Source organism: Bos taurus, chromosome X, assembly GCF_002263795.3.
Source record: "Bos taurus isolate L1 Dominette 01449 registration number 42190680 breed Hereford chromosome X, ARS-UCD2.0, whole genome shotgun sequence".
NCBI lineage: Eukaryota > Metazoa > Chordata > Mammalia > Artiodactyla > Bovidae > Bos > Bos taurus.
The window spans coordinates 22968807-22992979 of NC_037357.1; the positions used below are offsets into that span (position 1 = coordinate 22968807).

The window sequence follows — 24173 nt, forward strand, 5'->3', positions numbered from 1 at the left end:
GTCTTCTCCCTTGCTGTCTTTGACCCCTATTGTCTGTGGCTTTGCCTCAGCCCAAAGTATACACAGACAAGCACCCAAAGGAGGACTAAATGCAGGATAAAATGACACTCATTTTAAAGATATGTCTCAGCAAATGAGTTGCTGTGTAGCTGGCTGCAAGCCCAGAGCTTTTCAGTGAAACATCCTAAATAATTCAGCTCTGTTCATCTGCAATATAAAGTGCAAATGTGGCTCGTTTTTTTTAGACCAGTCCTGAACATCAATAATAATAAACCAGAGATAACGTATTTTGTTTTCACAGAATTGGAACAAATTGAAGTATCTGTGCAAAAGCACATTGGATCAAGGGGCAGAGGGGACAAGGTCTAATTTTTACAACAAGCAGATTTTCCAGAGAGGGACTCTTTCTGAGAAAAGGTTATTAGCCCTCAGCCAGTGGGACCTGGATACACGCTCCTGACAGTGAGCATGATAGACACACTACTGCTGTCCTACAGCAGGCAGGGCTCCAGTCAGTAATCTTGGCTCTAAAATATGACTGACCATTAGAAATTCCTCTTGAATTGCCCCCTTTCACTCACTGTTTTATTCTTGTGTCATCTTTACCTCTTACTCTTTGGTTACTCACACATCAAGCCTTACTGATCTCGCTCCTGGCTTTCTTCAGGGGCTCTTCCTCTGCTCAGAGGACACACCAGCCTCCCTCCTGGTTCTCTTCACCCCTTTCCCCTGAAGCTGCCTTAGAGTTACGAGTTGAGGCAGAGCTCTGAGAAATCCGACTGAAGGGTTCCCTTCTCATCCTGACCCTTCCCCTCTTACCTATTCCTTGCTCCTGTTTTCTGATGACCAGTGTCTTCAAAGGTTCTCCAGAATGTTACGAATGTAGAAACTTCAGGAAAGATAGGAAGGAAACATAGCCAATCTATATAAAAACATAGCACATTTTCAGAAGCTTTTCTTTCTTAATTCTTTGTACTGAAAGCTGTTTGTCTCTTTACCAAACCATTTGGGACCTAATCATAGACAGTAGAAAATCCTTCAGGAGTCGAGCACCTTTTGGGCTGTTTGAACCATCACTGGCTACTTAACAGTGAAATGATGAGATGAGGAAGTAGATGCATGTGTGCCATGCCAAGGCTGCCAGTTCCCTGAGTGGAGTTGCTGTTACCTAGCTCAATTTGCTCTACAAGACATGCAATAGAACAAGCTGGGTACAACACGTAGATGATTGCTGAAACAACATGGTTCTATTTAGAAGTAACTCCATCATCATTCTATAAAGAAGGACTGAAAATTCCTCTTACCTTCTGCTGAGTATATCTCTACACTCAGACTTTCTTCTCCCTCATCTTCCTCCCTTCAGTTTCATAAACAATCCACATGCCTTCCTTAGGGCCATTTCCTAGAACAATGTTAGCCTAAAAACCTTTATTAGAATTTTTAGAAACTTAGGAAAACAGGAGCATCCCATAAGCAGTTGATCTCCAGGTCAGAAGTCCTGCTCTGACCCTAAAATTAGGCTCCCCTCTCTATGAGTCTGTGAAGGAAGGATTGGGTATTCTAACCAATGCATCTGCTAATTCATCTTCTTAATCTACCTCGAAGATGGAGATCAGTGTGAATCCAATCCATGTTTAAATGGCGGCATGTGCAAGGATGACATTAATTCCTATGATGTTGGTGTCAAGCTGGATTTGAAGGAACGAACTGTGAATTAGGTAAGTAACTATCTTTGGATTACTGGTGGTTCCAAATTTCCCTTTGAAACCAGATGCAACTGGAAAATGCAATATGTATGTACCATAATTTTCTCTTAAATTATGGTAAAGAACCCTTTACATGAGATTTTACACTCAACAAATTTTGAAGTTTATGATACCATATTGCTAACTCTGTATAGCAGATGTCTAGACTTTATTCCTCTTGCATAACTGAAACCTGGAGAACAGCAACTCCTCACTTGCTCCACCCCCCAGCTCCTAGCAAGCACCCATTGTATTCTCTGCTTCTATGTGTTGGACTATTTTTAGATACATCATATAAGTGGAATCATGTGGTATTTGTCCTTCTGTGACTGCCTTGTTTCATTTACCATAATGTCCTCCAGGCTCATCCACATTGTTGCATATGACAGAATTTCCTTATTTTGAAGGTTGAATAATATTTCCATTGTATAAAACATACTTATAAAGCTTGTAAAGATGATCAATTCATTTTATCTGTGGTCATAGTTTCCAGGATGAGTTCAAGAAACCATATGAAGAGCAACAGTAGTATTTGGTAACTAGTAGGAAGTGGTAGGTTCCCAGGTGGCACTAGTAGTAAACAACATGCCTGCCAATGTAGGAGACATAAGAAACCCAGGTTTAGTCCTGTGGTTGGGAAGATCCCCTGGAGAAGGAAATGGCAGTCCAATCCAGTATTCTTACCTGGAGAATCCACATGGGCAGAGGAGCCTGGTGGGCCACAGTCCATAGGGTGGCAAAAAAGTTGGTCACAACTGAAGTGACTTAGCACGCATGCATGCACAGAACTGGTAATGGTGTTCCACTATCTTATTCATCCTCAATACAACCATTATTCTCCCCATTCTACACAGATGAGGAAGTGCAGCTCAAACATTTCAAAATCACAGAAGCAGTAAACGGTTCAGCCAGGACCTGAACTCCAATTTATCTGACCAAAACCCATGCTTCTAACTGCAATCCACAAAATGCAAAGAAAACTGAGCAATAAAACCATTTGAACTCATAACTAAAATATCAACAAAGCAGTAGAAGTCAACTAAGTACAGAATTGGGGTAGGGAAGGCCAAGTCTCCTTTATAATAGGTTCTTCTCCACCCATAAGAACCACTTCACATGTGAAATTTATTGACAAAATTCAGAACTCATTCCTGAATTTGACTAAATTGATATACTGGAGTTATATAGAAAATCTAGGGTCATTGTGCATCTTTTCTTTGCATAGCCTAGGCTTCCTTTTTTCTGAGATTTTGGCAGTTGAACAGTAAACCCCAAAGTCCTTTACCCTATTTGTTTATTACCTCTGGATGCAGGATTACTGGTACTGTGATTGTGAAAAGCATACAGTGCTAATGACAGATTCTCTTTCTACTTCTGAAACTCCAGAAGAATAGAGGTGCAGTCCTAGGGAAAGAATTCAACACTACAGACTACATGACTAAGGGAAAGAGTAGAAAATTAGCAGGACTCTATTTAGGCATTATGGCAATCCACCTGACACAGATGAAAAGGGCATTAAAACAAAATGAAATGCAGCAGCTGCACTTGTCCTATAGAGAAGGGGGAAAGTTGTCTCTAATACTGTGCAGAAATCCTTTCATTGCTAAAGAGAAATCCATTGATCATCTTCCTTTGAGTTCCAAAAGATTAAAAGGAATAGAAGACAGGGAAAAGAAAAGGCAGCAGGGCAAAAACATTTAAAAAGAAAGAAAAAAAGGAGATGCAGGTGGGTGAACTGGTACCCTGAGCTTGGACTCCCACTCCCTCAGACTTTACAGTGTGGGGACACTCCGATGCCTGGGTTCCCTTTCCTATGGGCATGTTCATTGGTTCAACATCTCCGAAGTGCTACTAGCATCTGAAAGGTTACAATTTCAAACTCAGATGGACCTAGATAAATCTGATCCTGCTACTTGGAAGCTTATGGAAACTGATTGAATATCACCTTAAATAATATAATTATTAGAAGCTGATGGAATGAAAGACTCAATTGGGTTCCATTAAGAATGAAGGGCATGTCGTGGCAAAGTAAAATTGAAAATAATGTTTAATGTTAAATACTCCTAAATGTGAAGAGTTGGACCATAAAGAAGGCTGAGCATCAAAGAACTGATGCTTTCAAACTGTGATGCTGGAGAAGATTCTTGAGAGTTCCTTGGACAGCAAAGGAGATCAAACCAGTCAATCCTTAAGGAAATCAAATCCTGATATTCATTGGAAGGATCTGATGTTGAAACGCCAATACTTTTGACCACTGATGCAAAGAGCCAACTCACTGGAAAAGATCCTGATGCTGGGAAAGATTGAGGGCAGAAGTAAAAGGGGGTGACAGAGGATGAGATGGTTGGATGGCATCACCAACTCGACGAACATGTGAGCAAATTCCAGGACATTAGTGAAGGACAGGGAAGCCTGGCATGCTGCTGTCCATGAGGTTGCAAAAAGTCAGACATGACTTAGCAATTGAACAAAAAAATGTCTTTAGTTTTAACATAAAGACACTTTAAAAGACGCAGAGAGCCCAGAGGAATGTAGTTATAAAAGCAGCAAACTGCTATGATAGGTTTGCTATGTGCATGAAGCTATGGTCCATACACGCAATAAGTGCTAAGTCTACAATGGGCACCTTTTCAGGCCCTCAGGCTCACCACATTTGGTTTGGGTCATGGCTCTGTGGAGACACTGCAGCCACCAACAACCCTAGCCTCTAGGGTATCTTGAACCCAGCTGACCCAAGGTTTAGTAAAATCCTCCCAGCTTGCTTAGTTTAGAAACAAAGTGGGAATTCTCTCAAAAAACTCTACCTCAGGCACTAGAGGAAAGCAAAAGCATATACAAACTCCCATTTAAGCTGTTGCTTCAAACTGAACTAGAAGCCACTAGAAAAAAAGCACAGTTCATGGAGTATCTGTGCCCCAAGTCCCTGGCCTCACCCAGTGTCTGAAAGGAAGGAAATTTCCATTGTTAAGACCTTATTCTTTTTCCTCTTCTCTTGTTCATTGGACTCCTCTCTCAGGGAAGAGAGGTGCAAACATTCAGGGAATGCTTTCTAGTTAGAACAATTAACTGGCTACTGTGTCCCTCTGGCTGGGAATAAAGATCACTTGAGTGTCCCCAGATACACATCCCATCTGAGTCCTTTTCAGATAAATTGAAGTCCGTAAGAGTGTCGGCCATTCTGTCCCTTCTAAAGAGTACAAGAGGCATTTCCCCACAGTAAGAGAGATGGAAAGAAAAACAAGCACAGAAACACTTTTTTTTTTTCATTTTGGTAAATCACAGACACTACTAATATACTGTGTATTTCTATGGAGTAGAAAAAAAAAGAAAATACCTTGAGTTTAGTTGATAAACTTGTTAAAGAGAATATCGTTCATTCCAGTTTTGGTTCTCCCGTCTGTGATATATCATGGCAGATGAAGGCAGAGTAAAATGAAGCAGAACACACTAACTTATAGGCAGGAAGGGAGTTAGAGGTGTTTGTGCTAACATAGAGGGAGAAGAACAGACACTGTGAGATGTCCATCCACAGATATTCTAGGGGCTTCCCTGGTGGCTCAAATGGTAATCTGCCCTGCAATGCAGGAGACCTGGATTCAATCCTGGGTTGGGAAGATGCCCTGGAGAGGGAAATGGCAACCCACTCCACTTTCTTGCCTGGGAAATCCCATGGACAGAGAGCCTGGCAGGCTCCAGTCCATGGGGTCGCAAGAGTCAGACACGACTGAGTGACTAAACCAACCCAACCAAAGAACCAGGGAGAATCTACACCCAACATGGGGCCTAAATGTCCAAGTGCTCCAGAAACAATTGATGACTGAGTCCCACAGTGACTGTCCCCATGGTGGCAGGACTACAGACGTCTCCACTGGAACTCCTTGTGCTGTTATTTTCTTTTCAGACTCAAGATCTTTACTTGAGGTCAAAAGACTGCTGGTCGGACAGCAATATTTCCCACTGTGTGCACAAACAAGCCACAGGACAGCAGCAGCAGCAACATACTAGGCCACAAAGAGCAGTGACAAATGGGGAAAAGGATGGAGTGGTCTAGTTACTTAGCCAAGGATGCAGAATCAGGGAAAAGCACCTCAACTTTACCCATTCCTGTTGTGCATGGCCAGGTCCAGACTGGTCAGCACCTGCCACCCACCTCTGTGAACTTCGAACATTCTCATATTGACTGAACATTCCCTACAGGGGTATTTGATTTGGCTGCACACTCTAGTATTGCTTTGTAGCAACAAAATGATTGCTAGTAACATGAGAAGAGCCAGCGATGTAACTACCGTTAGTGAGGAGAAAGGTCTTTAATAAATAAATAAAAAGACCAAGTGCCATCTTTTTGGCTTCTGCACTTAGTGGGATTATTGGCAGCAAAGGGTAAAGCTTAGGCTGGTTCCTTTGTCTACCTGGTAACAGTTGATTTGCCTTCCCTCATTTCCTGAAGATCAGTAAGGAACATGAACTAATCATTACTCTAGCCTATGCTACCTACATAAAATGGAATTCACAAATTTAGATCTGTCACTCACAAATCCGTAATATACTCACAGACCATACAGTCGTTCTGTTAGCCTGAAATCTAAAGGGAAAAAAAAAGAGTATGACACAAGCTTATGCTGTTAAGGTGTGATTCTAGGTGGGCAAGAGTAAGGGATGGGGGAGTGAGAAATGAGGAAAGGAGAGCCAAGAGTAGGAGTCATCTCTCCTCACCTGCAACTAACTGCTTGGTCTCTGGGGACTGTTTTCCAAGAAGCCATGTGAGCTGGCCTCAGGAGAGTCAGTCTCAGAGAGGAGAAGAAGTAAAAGAATCTGTCCACCAGTATACATCTCTCGATGGTCAACACTTCAGCCTGTGCGGCATTAACTCCCGGCATCATCACGTTGTATGCACTGGGGCCCTGAGAGGCCACGTGGGATCCCGGGCCTCAGCATCAACCTGGGAGCATCAAGCAAAGAGACCAGAGGCCCACGATACAGATCTGAGCCAGCCACTCAAGGCAGTACCTAGATGAAGCCAAGGGAAGTCCACGCAGAGCAAATCACCAACGGGGCTGGGACAGACGCGGGTGAAGCTGGGGGTGACTAAGGTGGCCCATAACAGGTGGCTAACACAGCCACACATATTCTAACTGCACTGACAAACAAGCACTTCTCTTGAATGCTCTACTGCTGTTAGGCCTGTAGGTAACGGGAAGGTGCCTTCCATTCACTGTATTCCTGCACTGCTCTACAGACAGAAATCGGTCCTGAGACAGAGCCTATTTCTCTTAACTCAGCAGGTCTCAGCTAGCAAGCCCTGAACCCTGGTACTTCCTGTTATTGAGATGGCACTGGAGAAACAAAGGGAAAGCACAGGAATTTGAAAATACAGAATAAGATGGCAGGAACAAGCCAAATATATCAGGAATCACAATTAATGTGAATTGGAGTTAATGACAATTTTCAGTCTGGAGTTAAAAATCTAATTATATGCTGCTGATCAAAGAGATACCTAAAATAAAACTATACCAGGAGGATAAAATAAAGGGATATAAAAAGATTTGCCAGGTAAATGCTAACACAAAGAAACTGGCAAAGCCATCTTACTCTCAGATAAAATAGAATTCTGACCAAAAGCATTACAAGAGACAAAGAAAGATATATTATATGAATAAGGAGATTGTATAGGAGAATAAAGAAAATATGGGCCACTAGACTGCTTATCATTGCCAACACATAGTGTTTTTGGCATTTAGCTCCCTTAAAGGACCTTATTTCATTCTCCTGTGTTGATACATACCCACCAGGGCCAGCTTCAAGTTTGCTTTGAAAAACTGGATTATATTAACAGTGCATGCATGCATGCTAAGTCACTTCAGTCGTGTCTGACCCTGTGCGACCCCATAGATGGCAGCCCACCAGGCTCCTCTGTCCCTGGGATTCTCCAAGCAAGAATACTGGAGTGGGTTGCCATTTCCTTCTCCAATGCATGCATGCATACTAAGTCGCCTCAGTCGTGTCCGACTCTGTGCAACCCTATGGACAGCAGCCCACCAGGCTCCTCTGTCCAGAGGATTCTCCAGGCAAGAATACTGGAGTGGGTTGTCATTTCCTTCTCCTATATTAACAGTAGGCACTTGTATTCAGCAAAATATACTATTTAGGGTGAAAAGGTAAGTCACAGGGTGGGAGAAGGTATCAACAATGCATATATCCAGCAACTAGAACTCTCATATGCTGATGGTGAGAATCTAAATTTGTATAATTATCTTAGAAAACTATTTGGCAATATCTACTAAGCCTGAACATATGGTCCAATCATTGCACTCATGAGTACAGATCCAGTAAATATGCACACATATGTTACCAAAAGATATGTATAAGAATGTTCATTACAGCATTAAACATAAGAGCCAAAAACTGGAAACTCAAATATTCATCCACAGTAAAATGGTGAACAGAGGTAGTAATATTCATACAATGGAATGTATTACACAGCATGTAGATGAACTATGACTATACAAAACAACATGGATGAAGCTCACAAACAAAATGTTAACTGAGGAACACAGAAGAGTACATAATGGGAGCATCTCCTTAAAGTTCATGAACAGGTGAAACTAATTCCTTGTTAGAAGTCAGAGTATGGTAACTTTGGGAAGGAGGAAGTAGTGACCAGAAGGGGGAATTAGGAGAGCTTCTGGGCTGTTGATAAGGTCCTCTGTACTGATCTGTTTACTGTTTAAACAAGTGAAGTCACCTTGTGAAAACTCATACCAAAGTTCTGGGTACTTTCTGGGATCTGTTATACTCTAATAAGCAGCTTTTTTTCACTGCAGTCTATGATTTTGTGAAAATAGCATATCTACACCTTCAGTTTTATACCAAATCACATATATTGCTGCCACCATTTTTATGCCATACTAAGAATTTTATCCTCCCCCCCCCCCACTCTTAGCTCAAGGCTCACAAACTTCTCTCCACGAATGCTCCCAGCTTATATTTGATCTGTACCAGAGTTAGTGGTTTCATGTACTTTTTAGAATTGTATGTTACTTGATGTTATTGCTGTGGATTTTGCTTTCTTTCAGATGCAACATGCAGCATTAAGAATGGCAGATGCAAGCAGTTTTGTAAAAGGGACACAGATAACAAGGTGGTTTGTTCCTGTACTGACGGATACCGACTTGCAGAAGACCAAAAGTCCTGCGAACCAGCAGGTCAAAATCTAAGTTGTTTTTTTAGTTCAGCAGATATGTTTTCCAAATCCATATTTGAACTTTTAGCACCCTACATAATTTCGTTCCTTGTTTTTACTTCCTTTTGAAATCACAGAAAAGACTAGTAGCATGGGCAAATTAATTTTTCAAATTGCACCATCATTTTTAATAGAAATTCTGTAATTGTCTTCCATCTTCTTTTCTGCACCCAATTTTCTTCTTTGACCTTTATATCATGAAGCAATTGATTTGTGTGATTTCTGCATGTATATCTATAATTCATGAAGTCAAATTAATGTAGTAATCCTGTAATAAAAAAATAGAAGATACATATGTGCTTGACTGATAGGCTTCTAGTACAAGGCTGGTGAATTTTAAGCATGATCTGTCCTAGCATGGCTGGTTTACACTGAGAAAGTTATTTTCTATCCTTCATTCTCAGCCTGAGTTTACACGCTTGGCATCAGAATAGTTCTGACAACTATCTGTTCTGAGTTGTGTCAAGCTGATCAGCACAGTCAATCTATACAGCAGTGGACAAAGCAATGTTTCCCAGTTATGTCAACCATGCCACCATATTGACAGCTGACTGGTGTGTGGAGATCATGTCCACTCTTCACACTGCTCTTCTCTGGAAATGAGGGCAGCAGAAACTTGGATTTTTTTTTTTTTTTTTTTTGATGTAGGCTCCACAGGATCAATTATATTTGATAAATGAAGGGCTTTTTTGAAGCAAACTAGATATAATTTCTTTTGCATTTCCAAAGCCTGATAGCTTATTAAATTGATACATTAAATCACACACCATTCCTCTGTAACTGGGTTTGATACCTATCTTAGCAATGAACCTGGCAGAGGAGATTAAAGAAAGAACCAGAAGACAAGAGTATATAGACTGCACTAAAATAAAGAGTCTACTGCTTCAAAGACCTGCCTGTCTCCCATCCTTCTACCTGTTCTTGACATACACAGCTTCAAACTAGCCTACCTAGGGAGAAGTATGTGTGTATCTGTTTTTACCTTTGAAACCTAACTTCCAGTGTAGACAGACAGCATAGTAGCTAAATCGTTTTAAGTCCTTTTCTGTTATAAGAAAGAGAAAAAACAGAGAACCACCTCCAACTATTAAGTGTTATTCTGAATATAGCCTTAGTTTTAGCAGAATAAATAAGCCAAACCTAAAATAAACTTTTCTGCCTTTCAATAGTAATGGTCCCTTTTCTTGAGCCAATGTTGATGATTTATATTTATACATAAGTATTTTGAACTAATTTCCTGTTTTCCCAACCACATGCTGTCTTCATGATACTTTGCCACAGCTGGTTGCTATAGAAATGTCTGTTATAAGGAATGTGGATAAAAGGAAAGTGAGAAATGAAATGTGAAGTGATTTTGCTTGACTACAAATTTCCATTCTGCTTGTCCCCAGTGTATCAGTAGATGACTTCTTTTCTTTAGGAAATAAACCAACCCAAGGTAAAAGGTAGCCAGTGCCCAGGTAGATGTGGTGGTTATAATCATATTAATAATTTATTTAGTTAATACTCAACAGCCAGGTAATTAAATCACAATGACCTCTCCCCAATGGATTTTTTGAAGGCATTTTGGTCTACAAAAGAAGTCCTGGAAATTCCCGGCAGTCCAGTGCGCAGGACTCTGCATTCTCACTGCCAGAGGCCTGGGTTTGATCCCTGGTTAGGAAACTAAAATCCCAAAAGCCATGCAGTGTGGCCTCAAAAATGAAATCTTGTTAACAATAAGGAGTAGACATCCCATTTACCAAATTCTAAAATCAAGGTTATATGGCACCAATCCCCAGACTTCCATTCAAGGACAGTACCTGGAAACAAAACTTTTTCATAAAGAAACAGGAAGTCATTGGACTTCATATAAGTGAAAGTGAAGTCTCTCAGTCGTGTCTGATTCTTTGTGACCCCATGGACTGTAGCCTACCAGGCTCTTCCATCCATGGGATTTTCCAGGCAAGAATACTGGAGTGGGTTGCCATTTCCTTCTCCAGGACATCTTCCCAACTCAGGGATTGAACCCGGGTCTCCCGCATTGTAGGCAGACACTTTTCTGTCTGAGCCACCAGGGAAGATAAAGTCTTAGGAAATTTGATTTGGGAACACCTCTTCTGTTTCTGTAAAGATGACAGATTCCTGAGCCAAATGGCCTTTTCATGAAGCGTTTGAAAACTTTTCCATGGAAATAATGCAATTAACCTCTTAGTTTGAGACTATATTCATTGATTCAATTTTTTAAAAACTATCAATGGGCTTGCTTCTCAGACATGACAAGGATGGGCCAGACTTTTGTCTGCTAGCCAATGAGAAATACTAGAGTACTAATTTTTTTTTCCATTTGTCTAGTGCCATTTCCCTGTGGACGAGTCTCTGTCTCACATATTTCTAAGAAGCTCACCCGTGCTGAGACTATTTTTTCCAATACGAACTATGAAAATTCTTCTGAGGCTGAAATAATTTGGGATAACGTCACTCAAAGCAACCAATCATTCGATGAGTTCAGTCGTGTGGTTGGTGGAGAAGATGCTGAAAGAGGTCAATTCCCTTGGCAGGTACTCAGTGTTGATGGTGTGTCAAAACTGGAGCCCAGTGCAAAAGGGACGGGCCAGGTGGGAGGCTGAGACTAGACATCAGTCAGACCTATTGGGATGAGGGAAGTGTTTAGGCAGGTTTCAGCACAAAGTAGGATGAGGAAATTCCCATAGGTGAGGAGCTGCTCAGAGAGAAATCCAGGGACAGCTACCACACAAGGCCAAGGAGAGTTTGGCATCAAGGACATGGCATAACAGGATTTCTAACAAGCAACGAGGATGTCTGGAAGCGAGGTCACCAGTACTGGGGCTCTGGGTACTACTTCAGCTTCAGCCCCTGGGAGAACTGGACAGAGTCAGAAAGTCTCTAGGTCCAGAGAAACTGGAGTATTTCGAAGGCATTTTTAAAAGAACTCAGGAAGGATTAAAGCAAGAACTGGGGTACTGGACCCAGGCAGGGCATAAGAGGTAGGGGCTTGGTCCAAGGCTGTAGTTCTCAAGGTGTGGTAGCATCAGATTCACCTTGGAACTTGTTGGGACTGTACATTTTCATGCTGTGCCCCAGACCTACAGGAATCAGCAACTCTGGGGGTAGGGCCCAGCAATCTGAGCACAAACAAGCCCTTCAGGTTATTCTGACACACTGTACAATTGGAAACTCACTGGTCCAAAGGAAACAAACTTGTTATAGCAGCTAGGGTGTGTGTGTGTTAGTGGCTCAGTTGTGTCTGACTCTTTGCAACCCCGTGGACATTAGCTCACCAGGCTCCTCTGTCCATGGGATTTCCCAGGCAAGAATACTGGAGTGGGTAGCCATTCCCTTCTCCAGGGGATCTTCCTGACCCAGGGATCAAACCCAGGTCTCCTGCATTTCAAGCAGATTCTTTACCATCTGAGCCACCAGGGAAGCCCAGCAGCTAGGGTCCAAAACACCAAACAGTGGACTCATGGTACCTAGTCCCAGCTTTCTCCAGGTGTGATCTGCAGACAACACACATGAGAATCACCTGTCCATGTTTTTGAGGTAACCAAGGGCTAGATTTGAGACCCATCATTACAAATCTTTTCATGTCTTCCTTGCTGCACACTTAATAGTGAGGGCACCTGTTGTCTCCTTCCTATCAGCCTAGGTAAGGTCATCTGGAGTGTTCAAGATCACTCATCCCCACACACATTTACTCGCTATTTCATCCTTATGAAGTAAGATTACTGACTGCAGAGGTACCAAGCACCAGGTTTCAGTCTTGTCTTTTCCAAATGTGAAGAGCCATCCTACTCTCTAGGATACTCCAGAAAGACCCTGTCACACTTTCACACTGATTCCTTCCTCACCAGAGAAGCTCTCTCTCCACATCCACTGCACCCAATTTCTCACAAATGGTGACTGGGTTTCAAAAGCAGGAGATAAACTGAATATACAAGTCACTTTTAGGGACATCCCTGGTGGTCCAGTGATTAAGAACTCACAGTCCCAATGCAGGGGGCCCAGGTTCAATCCTTGGTCAGGAAACTAAATTCCACATGACTTAACTAAAGATTCTGCATTCTGCAACTAAGACCCAGCACAGCCAAATGGAAATTAAAAAAAAAAAAAAGTTTAAATTCACTTTTAGACACAGACAAAACAGTAAAAAAAAAAAAAACAAACCAGAATGTCTCCCCATTTATGGATGAGCCAACTACCACCATTTCACAGTTAATCTACAAGGTGGAAATACCTGATTTGATTGCAGACCTGACTGCAACACCCCTGCTGAAGGCCAAGCATCAAGAGAAAGTAAGCAACAGCTGTAGTTGCAACACCACCTAGAAAAGATTCAAAATGCTGCTGTGTCAGTAAAAGGGGATGGGGAATCACACGACCACGTGGGTGAAGTAGTCTGGCAAAGAGGCCCAGATGGAGTTCAGTTTCCTATCAGCAAAGGTTCGTCTAGTCAAGGCTATGGTTTTTCCTGTGGTCATGTATGGATGTGAGAGTTGGACTGTGAAGAAGGCTGAGCACCAAACAATTGATGCTTTTGAACTATGGTGTTGGAGAAGACTCTTGAGAGTCCCTTGGACTGCGGGGAGATCCAACCGGCCCATTCTGAAGGAGATCAGCCCTGGGATTTCTTTGGAAGGACTGATGCTAAAGCTGAAACTCCAGTACTTTGGCCACCTCATGCAAAGAGTTGACTCATTGGAAAAGACTCTGATACTGGGAGGGATTGGGGGCAGGAGGAGAAGGGGACGACAGAGGATGAGATGGCTGGATGGCATCACTGACTCAATGGACATGAGTCTGAGTGAACTCCGGGAGTTGGTGATGGACAGGGAAGCCTGGCCTGCTGCGATTCATGGGGTCGCAAAGAGTCGGACACGACTGAGCGACTGATCTGATCTGATCTGAACGAATAATTTGAACGAACTGGAAACGTCTAACCTGTTCAAGAAAAGGGTTAGGTGAGCTGTTGGCTGGCGAGAGCTGAAGGGCCACAAGAGCAAGGGGGTGACGACTTTTTCTTGGAGGATTTATGGATGCAAGTTCCAGGCAGGCAGGTGGACCCTGTTCCCGGTGAAGAAAGGCCGTTCCGGCCACTTGGGTCAGTCACGGGAGCCGGGCAGCTTGGGGAGCACATCTGGTGGAGCAGATGCTCGTCGAATTGTTGACTTGAGGCACTGCTCTGTCCCAAGAACCGCAGCAGCGGGACAAGGCCATCCCAGACCGTCGAGGGACCGGGTCCATCTGATGGGAGATGAGACAGGGCAGGCTAGAGACCGTGGCCACCGCCCCCCCCCCCGCCCCCGCTCTGAGACCCTAAGAAGCGAGCTCACCTTTTGCGCGGCTGTCAGCGGCTGCGTGCATGTTTACCTTATTATAGGGCTTTCGGTTCAACTTGCCCACTGGAGGCAAAGCCGCTGCAGATGCAGCGGGTTGGCCACAGGCGCTTCCCAGAACCCCCTGCATTTCCGGCTGCTCTGACCTCCGACCCCCAAGGTCAAAGGCGCAGGCAGACTTGACCGATCTCTGACCTCTAATCCCGCATCACAGTGACAGAGGGTCTGAGAGAGAAGCAGAGGGGTGAGACCAGTTACCTGCATTTTCCTTCCAGATGCCCAGCTCTGGGTTCAGGGTCCCTGGAGAACTCGGGTACTCTGCAGAGCCACTCAGGAGCCGAGAGAGGAAGCTAGAGGGTTGACTGCAGTATATGGGAACAGAAAGGCTATTTCCTAGAGTCGGTATATCCTTGGTAGGGTGAGCGACTAAAACAGAACTCGAATTTCATAGAGCTACAAAGGGAAGCTATGAAATATGTGAACATTAGAGAAAACAGGGAAATCGCAACACCTATATTACAAGACTACCTTCATCAACAGCTTAAAAGTCAGAAATTGGAGAAAGCAGCACTGAGTTTCAGCTTTCTAAACATCTCACTTGCTTTTGGTCCTATTCACTTGACCCTGCCAGCCAATAATTCTGAGCATGCGTGAACCTGCCCCCAAGAGCTCCACCCTCCTCTTCTGCTTTGAGTTACGATCTGTCTGTCCTGGATGGGATGTGCCTGGTCTTTCTCTTTCGGTTTATCATGGGCCTCAGGTTCCGTATTAGCCATCAGTATCGGAGAAGGCAATGGCACCCCACTCCAGTACTCTTGCCTGGAAAATCCCATGGACGGAGGAACCTGGTGGGCTGCAGTCCATGGGGTCGCTAGGAGTCGGACACGACTGAGCGACTTCACTTTCACTTTTCACTTTCATGCATTGGAGAAGGAAATGGCAACCCACTCCAGTGTTCTTGCCTGGAGAATCCCAGGGATGGGGGAGCCTGGTGGGCTGCCGTCTGTGGGGTTACACAGAGTCGGACACGACTGAAGCAACTTAGCAGCAGCAGCAGCATTGTATGTTTAAGCTGAGCTACATGGCTCAGATGGTAAAGAATGTGCCTGCAATGCAGGAGACCTGTGTTCGATCTCTGGGTGGGCAAGATTCCCTGGAGAAGGGAATGGCTACCCACTCCAGTATTCTTGTGTGGAGAATCCCATGGACAGAGGAGCCCAACAGGCTACAGTCCATGGGGTCGCAAAGAGTCGGACACAACCGAGAAACTCACACTTTCACTTTTCATTGTACGTTTAATCATTTGAAGATCATTCTGTGAGATTGAGGACACCAGAATACAAATGGAAACCAAATGGTTCAGTTCAGTTCAGTTCAGTCGCTCAGTCGTGTCCAACTCTTTGCGACCCCATGAATTGCAGCACGCCAGGCCTCCCTGTCCATCACCAACTCCCAGAGTTCACTCAAACTCATGTCCATTGAGTTGGTGATGCCATCCAGCCATCTCATCCTCTGTCGTCCCTTTCTCCTCCTGCCCCCAATCCCTCACAGCATCAGAGTCTTTTCCAATGAGTCAACTCTTCACATGAGGTGGCCAAAGTATTGGAGTTTCAGCTTTTGCATCAGTCCTTCCAAAGAACATCCAGGACTGATCTCCTTTAGGATGGACTGGTTGGATCTCCTTGCAGTCCAAGGGACTCTCAAGAGTCTTCTCCAACACCACAGTTCAAAAGCATTAATTCTCAGCTTTCTTCACAAGTGGTTAAGCTTTCTTTAATCCTTTATATTGTTGTTATTTAGTTGCTCAGTTGTGTCCAACTCTTGTGACCCCGTGGACTGTAACCCGCCAGGTTCCTCTGTCCATGGGATGGATTCTCCAGGCAAGAATACTGGAGTGGTTTGTACCTACCCAGACCCAATTCTTTCCATTTGATTAGAACACACCCCCATGGCAGACAACAAGTAGTTACCATCTGTATACACCGGAACTTTCTCTTTCTCCTGGTGGGTGGGTGGGTGGGGGTGGATATTGGGAGGAAGATAAGATATAACATGAACTTCCTAAGACTATATATATATCTTCACTTGAAAAGATAATCCTCTATTTTTCTTAGCTCAGATTATACAGTTCCAATTAGCAGAAATGAAAACATGACATATGTAATCTCATCTGGCCCCACAAAACTATTTTGGACAGAACATTTAGAGAATTCTTCTTTAGGATGGTTTGATGAAGTCTATTTCAGTGACTGGGTTTCCCTGGTGGCTCAGATGGTAAAGCATCTGCCTGCAATGCAGATGTCATTACTAGTCTAGTTAACCATTAAAAGCCAAAAGTGATCCTCCCCTCTGTGCTCAGAAAAATGAAGTAGGGCCAAGGGCTGGGTGAATCACACCTGTAGGCTTAATAAACCATACATCATGTAGAAATGGTTTTGCTCTTTATACATAAGAGAACAAGTATGCAAAGAAAAATTGTTAAGAGGTGGCTAGGTAGGGAGAGTAAGAGTTTACCGAAATGACAGAGAAAGGTCAAGTTTGGGTTAAAAGGTTAAAAAGGAACAACAGGGGAGCAGCTATTACTTTAGGCTGGCATTGTCAGTGAAGAACATCACAATAGATATGTGAATGTGTATTTTGCAGATGTATGTGGGTGTGTTTGGTGTGTATCTGTGTGTGTGTGAAAGAGAAAATGTGCTCCTGTTAGGATATGACAAACATTAAAATGTTTGACAAATCAGCACTCGGACACCTTGCTCAGAACATATGCTTTCCCATTTTTCCGATCGTTCTCCAAAGTGATGTCATGTAAGAACTTGTCCTTGGCCATGCAGACAGCTCATCCCCAAACAGCTAACATTTAGATAGCTGTGATCCTGAAGTAGTCAAGTAACATTCCAAAACAAAGTCACTTGAAATATTTTTAAATGCAAATGTATTTTAGGGCTTTTTCTTGGCAAAGATGTTTACCAAAGTTTCTAATACTAATCAGGAATGGGCAAAAAAAAAAAAGCCAAAACACTCTTCAGGCTTGAAAGGACACAACTGTATTTCTCAGCCATCCACCAGAACAGCGTAGGAGCTCCAGGCAGCAAGTCTTTGGCAGGAATCAGACTAGCTACAACATAGTCTCTGTGCTTGAGGCTGTGGCTATCATTCACTCTGGCCCTAACTAGCCCATTAAGCTGAGAGATGTCCAATTCGCCTCTAATATAGAGGATAAGCACCATTATATCATTGTATAAGAATGCTTAACTCCTGTCACTTGAGCAGATGTATTCAGTTGTAGTCATGAGGCCCAGTAAAGAACAGTGTTGTGTAAATTCGCCTGGTGAGGATACTCACCTGAGGTCTGGGCCAGTTTCAAGAACTGGTGACCAGTGCAGTTGCAGGGCCCTGTCTTCCAAAGGGTCCCGCATTTGTAGTTCAATGCTTTGCATTTGTGTTTATAACTCAAGTTTAATGAGACAGTGGAGCATGCATGCTCTGGTAACCTGGAACCTCAAGTCATTGCAGGCTCACCTCTCAGTACCACGCAGGGGTGGACTCTTGACCTCCCTCTCCTCTGTCCTCTGGTGCCTTGGCTAGCTCTGTCTTCCCTTTCCCCAGCCGCCCAATGACCATGGCACCACCAACTTTTGGCACACTGCCATATGCCCCCTCCTCACTGCCAGCAGCTACTGTTGTCATCCTCCTCCAGCATAGGCACACAGAGAGTTGAAGCTGGGTGCCCAGACTCTATGCCATTTTGAGGAAGGGGCATGACTACATGGCATCTCACATGGCCAGAAATCCGTCCTAGCACATTTGGAGGGGGAGTAACGGGGGCAAACCTCTTGCCTCCCTTCATTCCAGGAACTGAACATATCCTGACATGCAAGTTGAAATCCCCTGGGAGTCACCATTGGCTGTTGATGGCTTCAGTGAACCAGTGGGAAGGGAAGATGGCACCAGAGCACCAGCACAGGGCTGGTGGGAGAGGGGACCTGGCAGCTGAGAGCTGCATTTGTGAATGCCTGTTCAGTGCCCCTGGGCACCTGTGAGTGCCTGTGCTCACCCAGTGGCTATACCCCACACATGAGGGAGCCCAACTTTAAATAGTAAATTCACAACACCATGATAGGTTGTGAGAGACCACAGAAAAAAAGCAAAACTGTTTTATTTTAGTATCTTCCATGACAATTTTTCCTAGCTTGAACAAGGGGACCTGCATTTTCATTTTGCAACAAGCCCTGCAAATTATGTAGGCCAGCTCCTTCTGGAGTAATCACTTTTAAAACATAAAAGGTCACCAAGCCATGGAAATTCTGAAACAGAAATTTCTCGAATCTAATTATGCATAAGGATATTCTGGCGATCTGCATTTTCTCCTATCTCACGCAGGAAATATTCTGATGAAATCTGGGTGGCTCCCAAAGCTGCATTTTATAAGCACCCCAGATGCAATTGGTCCACCAAGCACACTAGGAGAAATACTGGGTGCTTAGAAGCCTCACCACTAACTAATCTTAACTAACTGCATGTCTAAACCTCGGTTTGCTCATCTGTATGATGTGTCACTCCACAAAGTGTTGTGAGTATTAAATGTACATGAAACACTTAGCACAATGATTTGTCCATAGTGAGCAAGACAGATTCAAAAAAAAATTAAGATCATTGTTGAGTCTGGACAGTGGGTGAACTGGTGTTTATTATGTTGTGTGAGTTTTCCTATATTTTTATTTTTCAACATGAAAAAACGACAGCTAGAATGAGAGGGAAACCTGTGTTTAGAAAAGAGGGTCAGAGGCTTGCAATGAGTCAGCCCCATAGGTCTCCATGTGGGAGGCTAGTGCTTTAGTGTCTAGGATTAGCCAGGGTTCAATAAACAGAATTCAGGACAAAAAGCATCTTCACTAGAATATGCCCCCAGGGACCTTCTCAGACTCACACTGGAAAGGAGTGGCCACCCCTTTTTCCTAGTTTATTATGAATGGGCTTATGCCTGAGGCTGTGTGTGCTTCAGTAAAAGGGCAGCAGTACCCACAAAGGGTTTACCAAATGTTGAGTGTGCCCTCTAGTGTTCACACTTCCCAGCTTTCTTCCTGAAGAGGTGGACCAAAGCCCTTGCATACACAGGAAGTGAAAATTCTCCAAGTTGATCTAGACATTGAGGTGGTGAAAATATCCGTAGTCCACTCTGGTTATATGATGAATGTGTAGATGAAAGAATGGATTGGCCTCTTATCTAATCACACCCAGGCTCAAGGTAGTGCTCAAACATCTCTGTCCCCAAATCAAACATAGCTTAGTAGATCTTTTAGGACAGGGCAGCATACAGATCCAGTGAGGGGAGGTGGAGATAGTAGGGGGGAGACCGGAAGGAGTGCACAAGTTTGGCTGTTGCCCCCTGCCTGAATGGGCATAGCACAGCCATTAAGTCTCAATTTCATATCATTCTTGTTGAGAAAGGGCTGAAAAGATCTCCTGGAAAGTCAGTAGTTTTTCTTTCAAATGCTCTATGGCAAGCAGATTTCCTCGTGCATGGACAGGAAACACAGTAATCACTTGATCTCCAGGAGTCAAGTCAGTGCGTTTTCTGAATGTACCAGCCATATCCCCAAGAAGCAATTTATGCTATCAGAGAACCTGACTTGCCTGGAAAGAAATCCAAGGACCCCACATCATCCAAAAGAAGTATTTCCTCCTAGTTGCCTCTTCTAGCACTCCCCTGGCTATCACTGCTCACTGGCTATCACTACTCATTTCTTCAAGACAGTTTCAGAAATGGCTTTTTTGATTGTGCTCCAGGAACACTAAGACATCTTCAAAACTGACACTTGCCCAGAAACACTCCACTTCAGCCAGCACCTAGAAGCCAACTTTTTGCTCACTCCTCTCAACAGCACACGTGTTTTGTTGTTGTTGTTGTAGATCAAATATATTATGTAGTAAGATTCATCATTTTGTTTCCACAGGTCCTTTTGCATGGTGAAATTGCTGCATTCTGTGGAGGTTCCATCGGTTAATGAAAAATGGGTTGTAACTGCAGCCCACTGCATCAAGCCTGGTGTTAAAATTACTGTTGTTGCAGGTAAATAAACAAGGGATGGTAATTGTTTGCAACAGCCCTAGATCTTCTATATGACTGCTAAATCATTTGGGTGTTGGTTTAGTTGGTAAGTCATGTCCAACTCTGTGTGACCCATGGACTGTAGGCCTGCCAGGCTCCTCTGTCCACAGGATTTCCCAGGCAAGAATACTGGAGTGGGTTGCCATTTCCTTCTCTAGGAATCTTCCTGACCCAGGGATTGAAACCCCCGTCTCCGGCATTGCAGGCAGATCTTACCGACTGAGCCACCAGGGAAGCCCATATCATATTTTACTAGAGTCTATTAAGATCATTGCCAAGTAAGTTGAACTAGTTGGTAGAGAGGCCATCTTTTTCAAAATCCAACATATTCCATCCTTACTTTTTATTATTATTTTTTGGCCACACCACACCAGCATGTGGGATCTTAGTTCACCAGTTCAGATTCAGTTCAGTTCAGCCACTCAGTCATGTCTGACTCTTTGCGACCCATGAATCACGGCATGCCAGGCCTCCCTGTTCCATCACCAACTCCCGGAGTTCACTCAAACTCATGTCCATTGAGTCGGTGATGCCATCCAGCCATTCATCTTCTGTCGTCCCCTTCTCCTCCTGCCCCCAATCCCTCTCAGCATCAGAGTCTTTCAATGAGTCAACTCTTCGCCTGAGGTTCGCCAAAGTATTGGAGTTTCAGCTTCAGCACCAGTCCTTCCAGTGAACACCCAGGACTGATCTCCTTTAGGATGGACTGGTTGGATCTCCTTGCCAGTCCAAGGGACTCTCAAGAGTCTTCTCCAACACCACATATGCAGATGACACCAGCCTTATGGCAGAAAGTGAAGAGGAACTAAAAAGCCTCTGATGAAAGTGAAGAGGAGAGTAGAAAAGTTGGCTTAAAGCTCAACATTCAGAAAACGAAGATCATGGCATCTGGTACCATCACTTCATGGGAAATAGATGGGGAAACAGTGGAAACAGCATCAGACTTTATTTTTGGGGCTCCAAAATCACTGCAGATGGTGATTGCAGCCACGAAATTAAAAGACACTTACTTATTGGAAGGGAAGTTATGACCAACCTAGATAGTTCCCCAACCAGGGATCAAACTCGAGCCCCCTGCATTGGAAGGTGGACTCTTGACCACTGGACCATCAGGGAAATCCCTCTGCATCATTCTTTTGGCAGACCTTTACTAGCACTCATCTCAGTGCAAAATATACTTATCTATTGATGTGTCCATTTCCCCCCCAGACTGAGCCTTTGCAAAAGCCATGTCATATCACTGGTGCTTGTATCCTTACCCCTGGCACAAGCTGTAACCTGCCCTCAATTGACATTTGAATGAATACTAAATGAATGTATTATCTGTACTCAAAAAAAGCAGTCCAAATCCTTGAAATTGGGAATGAGTTTGAGCAAGCTCCAGGAGTTGGTGATGGACAGGAAAGCCTGATGTGCTGCAGTCCATGGGGTCGCAAACAGACATGACTGAGTGACTGAACTGAACTGAAGATAATTCATAACAAGTCAATTCATTATCACTGTGAACAGGATGAGACTTATAAACAGCATGGGTAAACAGATCCATTCTATCTGATGGTCCTGAATGGCTTTTTGCTCTGAAAAGTATGCATTGGCCCTCAAATAAGTTTTTACCAAAATCGTAACAATACAAGAATAAGGTATTTGACACTTGATTGGCAGATAATTCAATGCTGCCAAGTGGACCTTGAAGAATCTGCTTCTTTATGTGAAAGGTGATATGTGACGAAGAGAATTTATTTTCAGTGGGTGAATATAAGCTGCCAGCTTAAGGACAGGGGCTTCCTGGTGGCTCAGTCAGTAAAGAATCCACCTGCAATGCAGGAGACCGCCTGTAGCGCAGGAGACTGGGGTTCGATCCCTGGTCAGGAAGATGCCCTGGAGAAGGAAATGGCAACCCATTACAGTATTCTTGCCTGGAAGTCCCAGGTACAGAGGAGCCTGGTGATCTCTAAGCCCCACGGGGGTCCCAAGAGTCAGACACAACTGAGTGACTAAACCACCACAAGGAAGTGGATGCTAGAGGACACTTGGAAAATGTGTTTCTTTGTGGGAGAGACTGTGGCTCAAAAAGACATTTATTTTCTATAGGTGAGCAAACACCGAGAAGCCAGAACCTACGAGCAAAAGCGAAATGTGATCCGTGCTATTCCTTACCACAGCTACAACGCATCTATTAATAAGTACAGCCACGACATTGCCCTCCTGGAGCTGGATGAACCCTTAGAGCTAAATAGCTATGTAACCCTATTTGCATTGCTGACAGGGACTACACGAACATCTTCCTTAAATTTGGTTATGGTTATGTGAGTGGCTGGGGCAAAGTCTTCAACAGAGGGAGGTCAGCCTCAATTCTCCAGTACCTGAAAGTTCCACTTGTTGACCGAGCCACGTGTCTTCGATCCACCAAAGTTCAGCATCTACAGTCACATGTTCTGTGCTGGCTACCATGAGGGAGGTAAAGATTCATGCCAAGGAGACAGTGGGGGACCCCATGTTACCGAAGTGGAAGGTACCAGTTTCCTTAACTGGAATTATTAGCTGGGTGAAGAGTGTGCAATGAAAGGAAAATATGGCATATATACCAAGGTGTCCCGGTATGTCAACTGGATTAAGGAAAAAACAAAGCTCACATAAAGAAAAATGTATTTTCCAAGGCTGACATATTTGGAATTGAACATGGACAAGGTCTTTACTAACTAATCACCCTTTCCCATCTCTTTAGATTGAGTGTATACCTTCTATGAATAATTCCTTTTTCTCTTTATGGGGAGAAGTCTAGCTAGACTTTCAATATTTTACTAGAATAAGTAGATAAGAAAATGTAATCAGCTAGAGAAACATACTGTGTGGGAAATTGTGGCCATTCCTTCAGGTCCAGCCCTTGACCAAATTGTGAAGTTTAAGTTCTTCATCCTGCCCATCCAGGCATTGTAGTTCTCCAGCGGAGCAACTCACTGCTTCTCTGTCCTTAAGCAGCATTCACATGCCAAGATCTTTCTAACATCACCCCACCAGTTAAAATTTATTGGATCTGTATCCAGGATACTGGTCTAGTCCATCATAAGGCCAGCCCCACATTCATTCAGGAAGACACACAGGAGCAGCTGAGAGATTAAAAGTCATGGGAAACCACTACTTCTTTTTCAATATCTTATTCCTGCATCCTTTATCCTTTCCACCTCCTAATGCCCAAATCACTTTTTCTCTTCTCTCGCCCTTTTCCTACATAGGCATTAAAGGAGGGAAAGGAAGCGTTGTACTGTTTTATTGCTGTGCACCTATCAAACCCAGACTTGCTCTCAGTTTGGTCTTGGGCAACCTTTTCATCACACAGAGATAAAGTTAAGGTGCTGATCTTGGAGGAAAAGTTCCTCTCAACAGTCACATTATTAAAATAATACATAATGGAAGGAATGACCCATCAGAGTAGTTTTCCTATGGACTTGTAATTGTGTTGTTATGGAGGTTTTGACTAAACATGGTTCCATGAAGGCAAACGGGCATGTTATTATAACCAATAAAACAGACATATAGCCAGGTGAGTTGACAGTCAGTTTGCAAGTAGAGCGAATAGTGTCTTCAAGAAAACTCATTGGTGTGTCTCCAGTGTTGTTCATGGCTAAGGAAGAAATTGCTCAGACCAGAAGACACGAGCATCATGCCTCCTCAACTGGCATATCGCTATAGTGGAGAGGGCTGCACCAGGCTTACAGACATGTATCGTTCCCATGAGCCAG

The 24173-nt window shown here is 43.7% G+C and overlaps 1 pseudogene; it reads left to right on the plus strand.

Annotated features, from left to right (window-relative positions):
* LOC112445110 (coagulation factor IX-like) overlaps positions 1-23076 on the plus strand; it is a 32408-nt pseudogene extending 9332 nt beyond the window's left edge.
* Positions 23077-24173: the final 1097 nt, after the last annotated feature.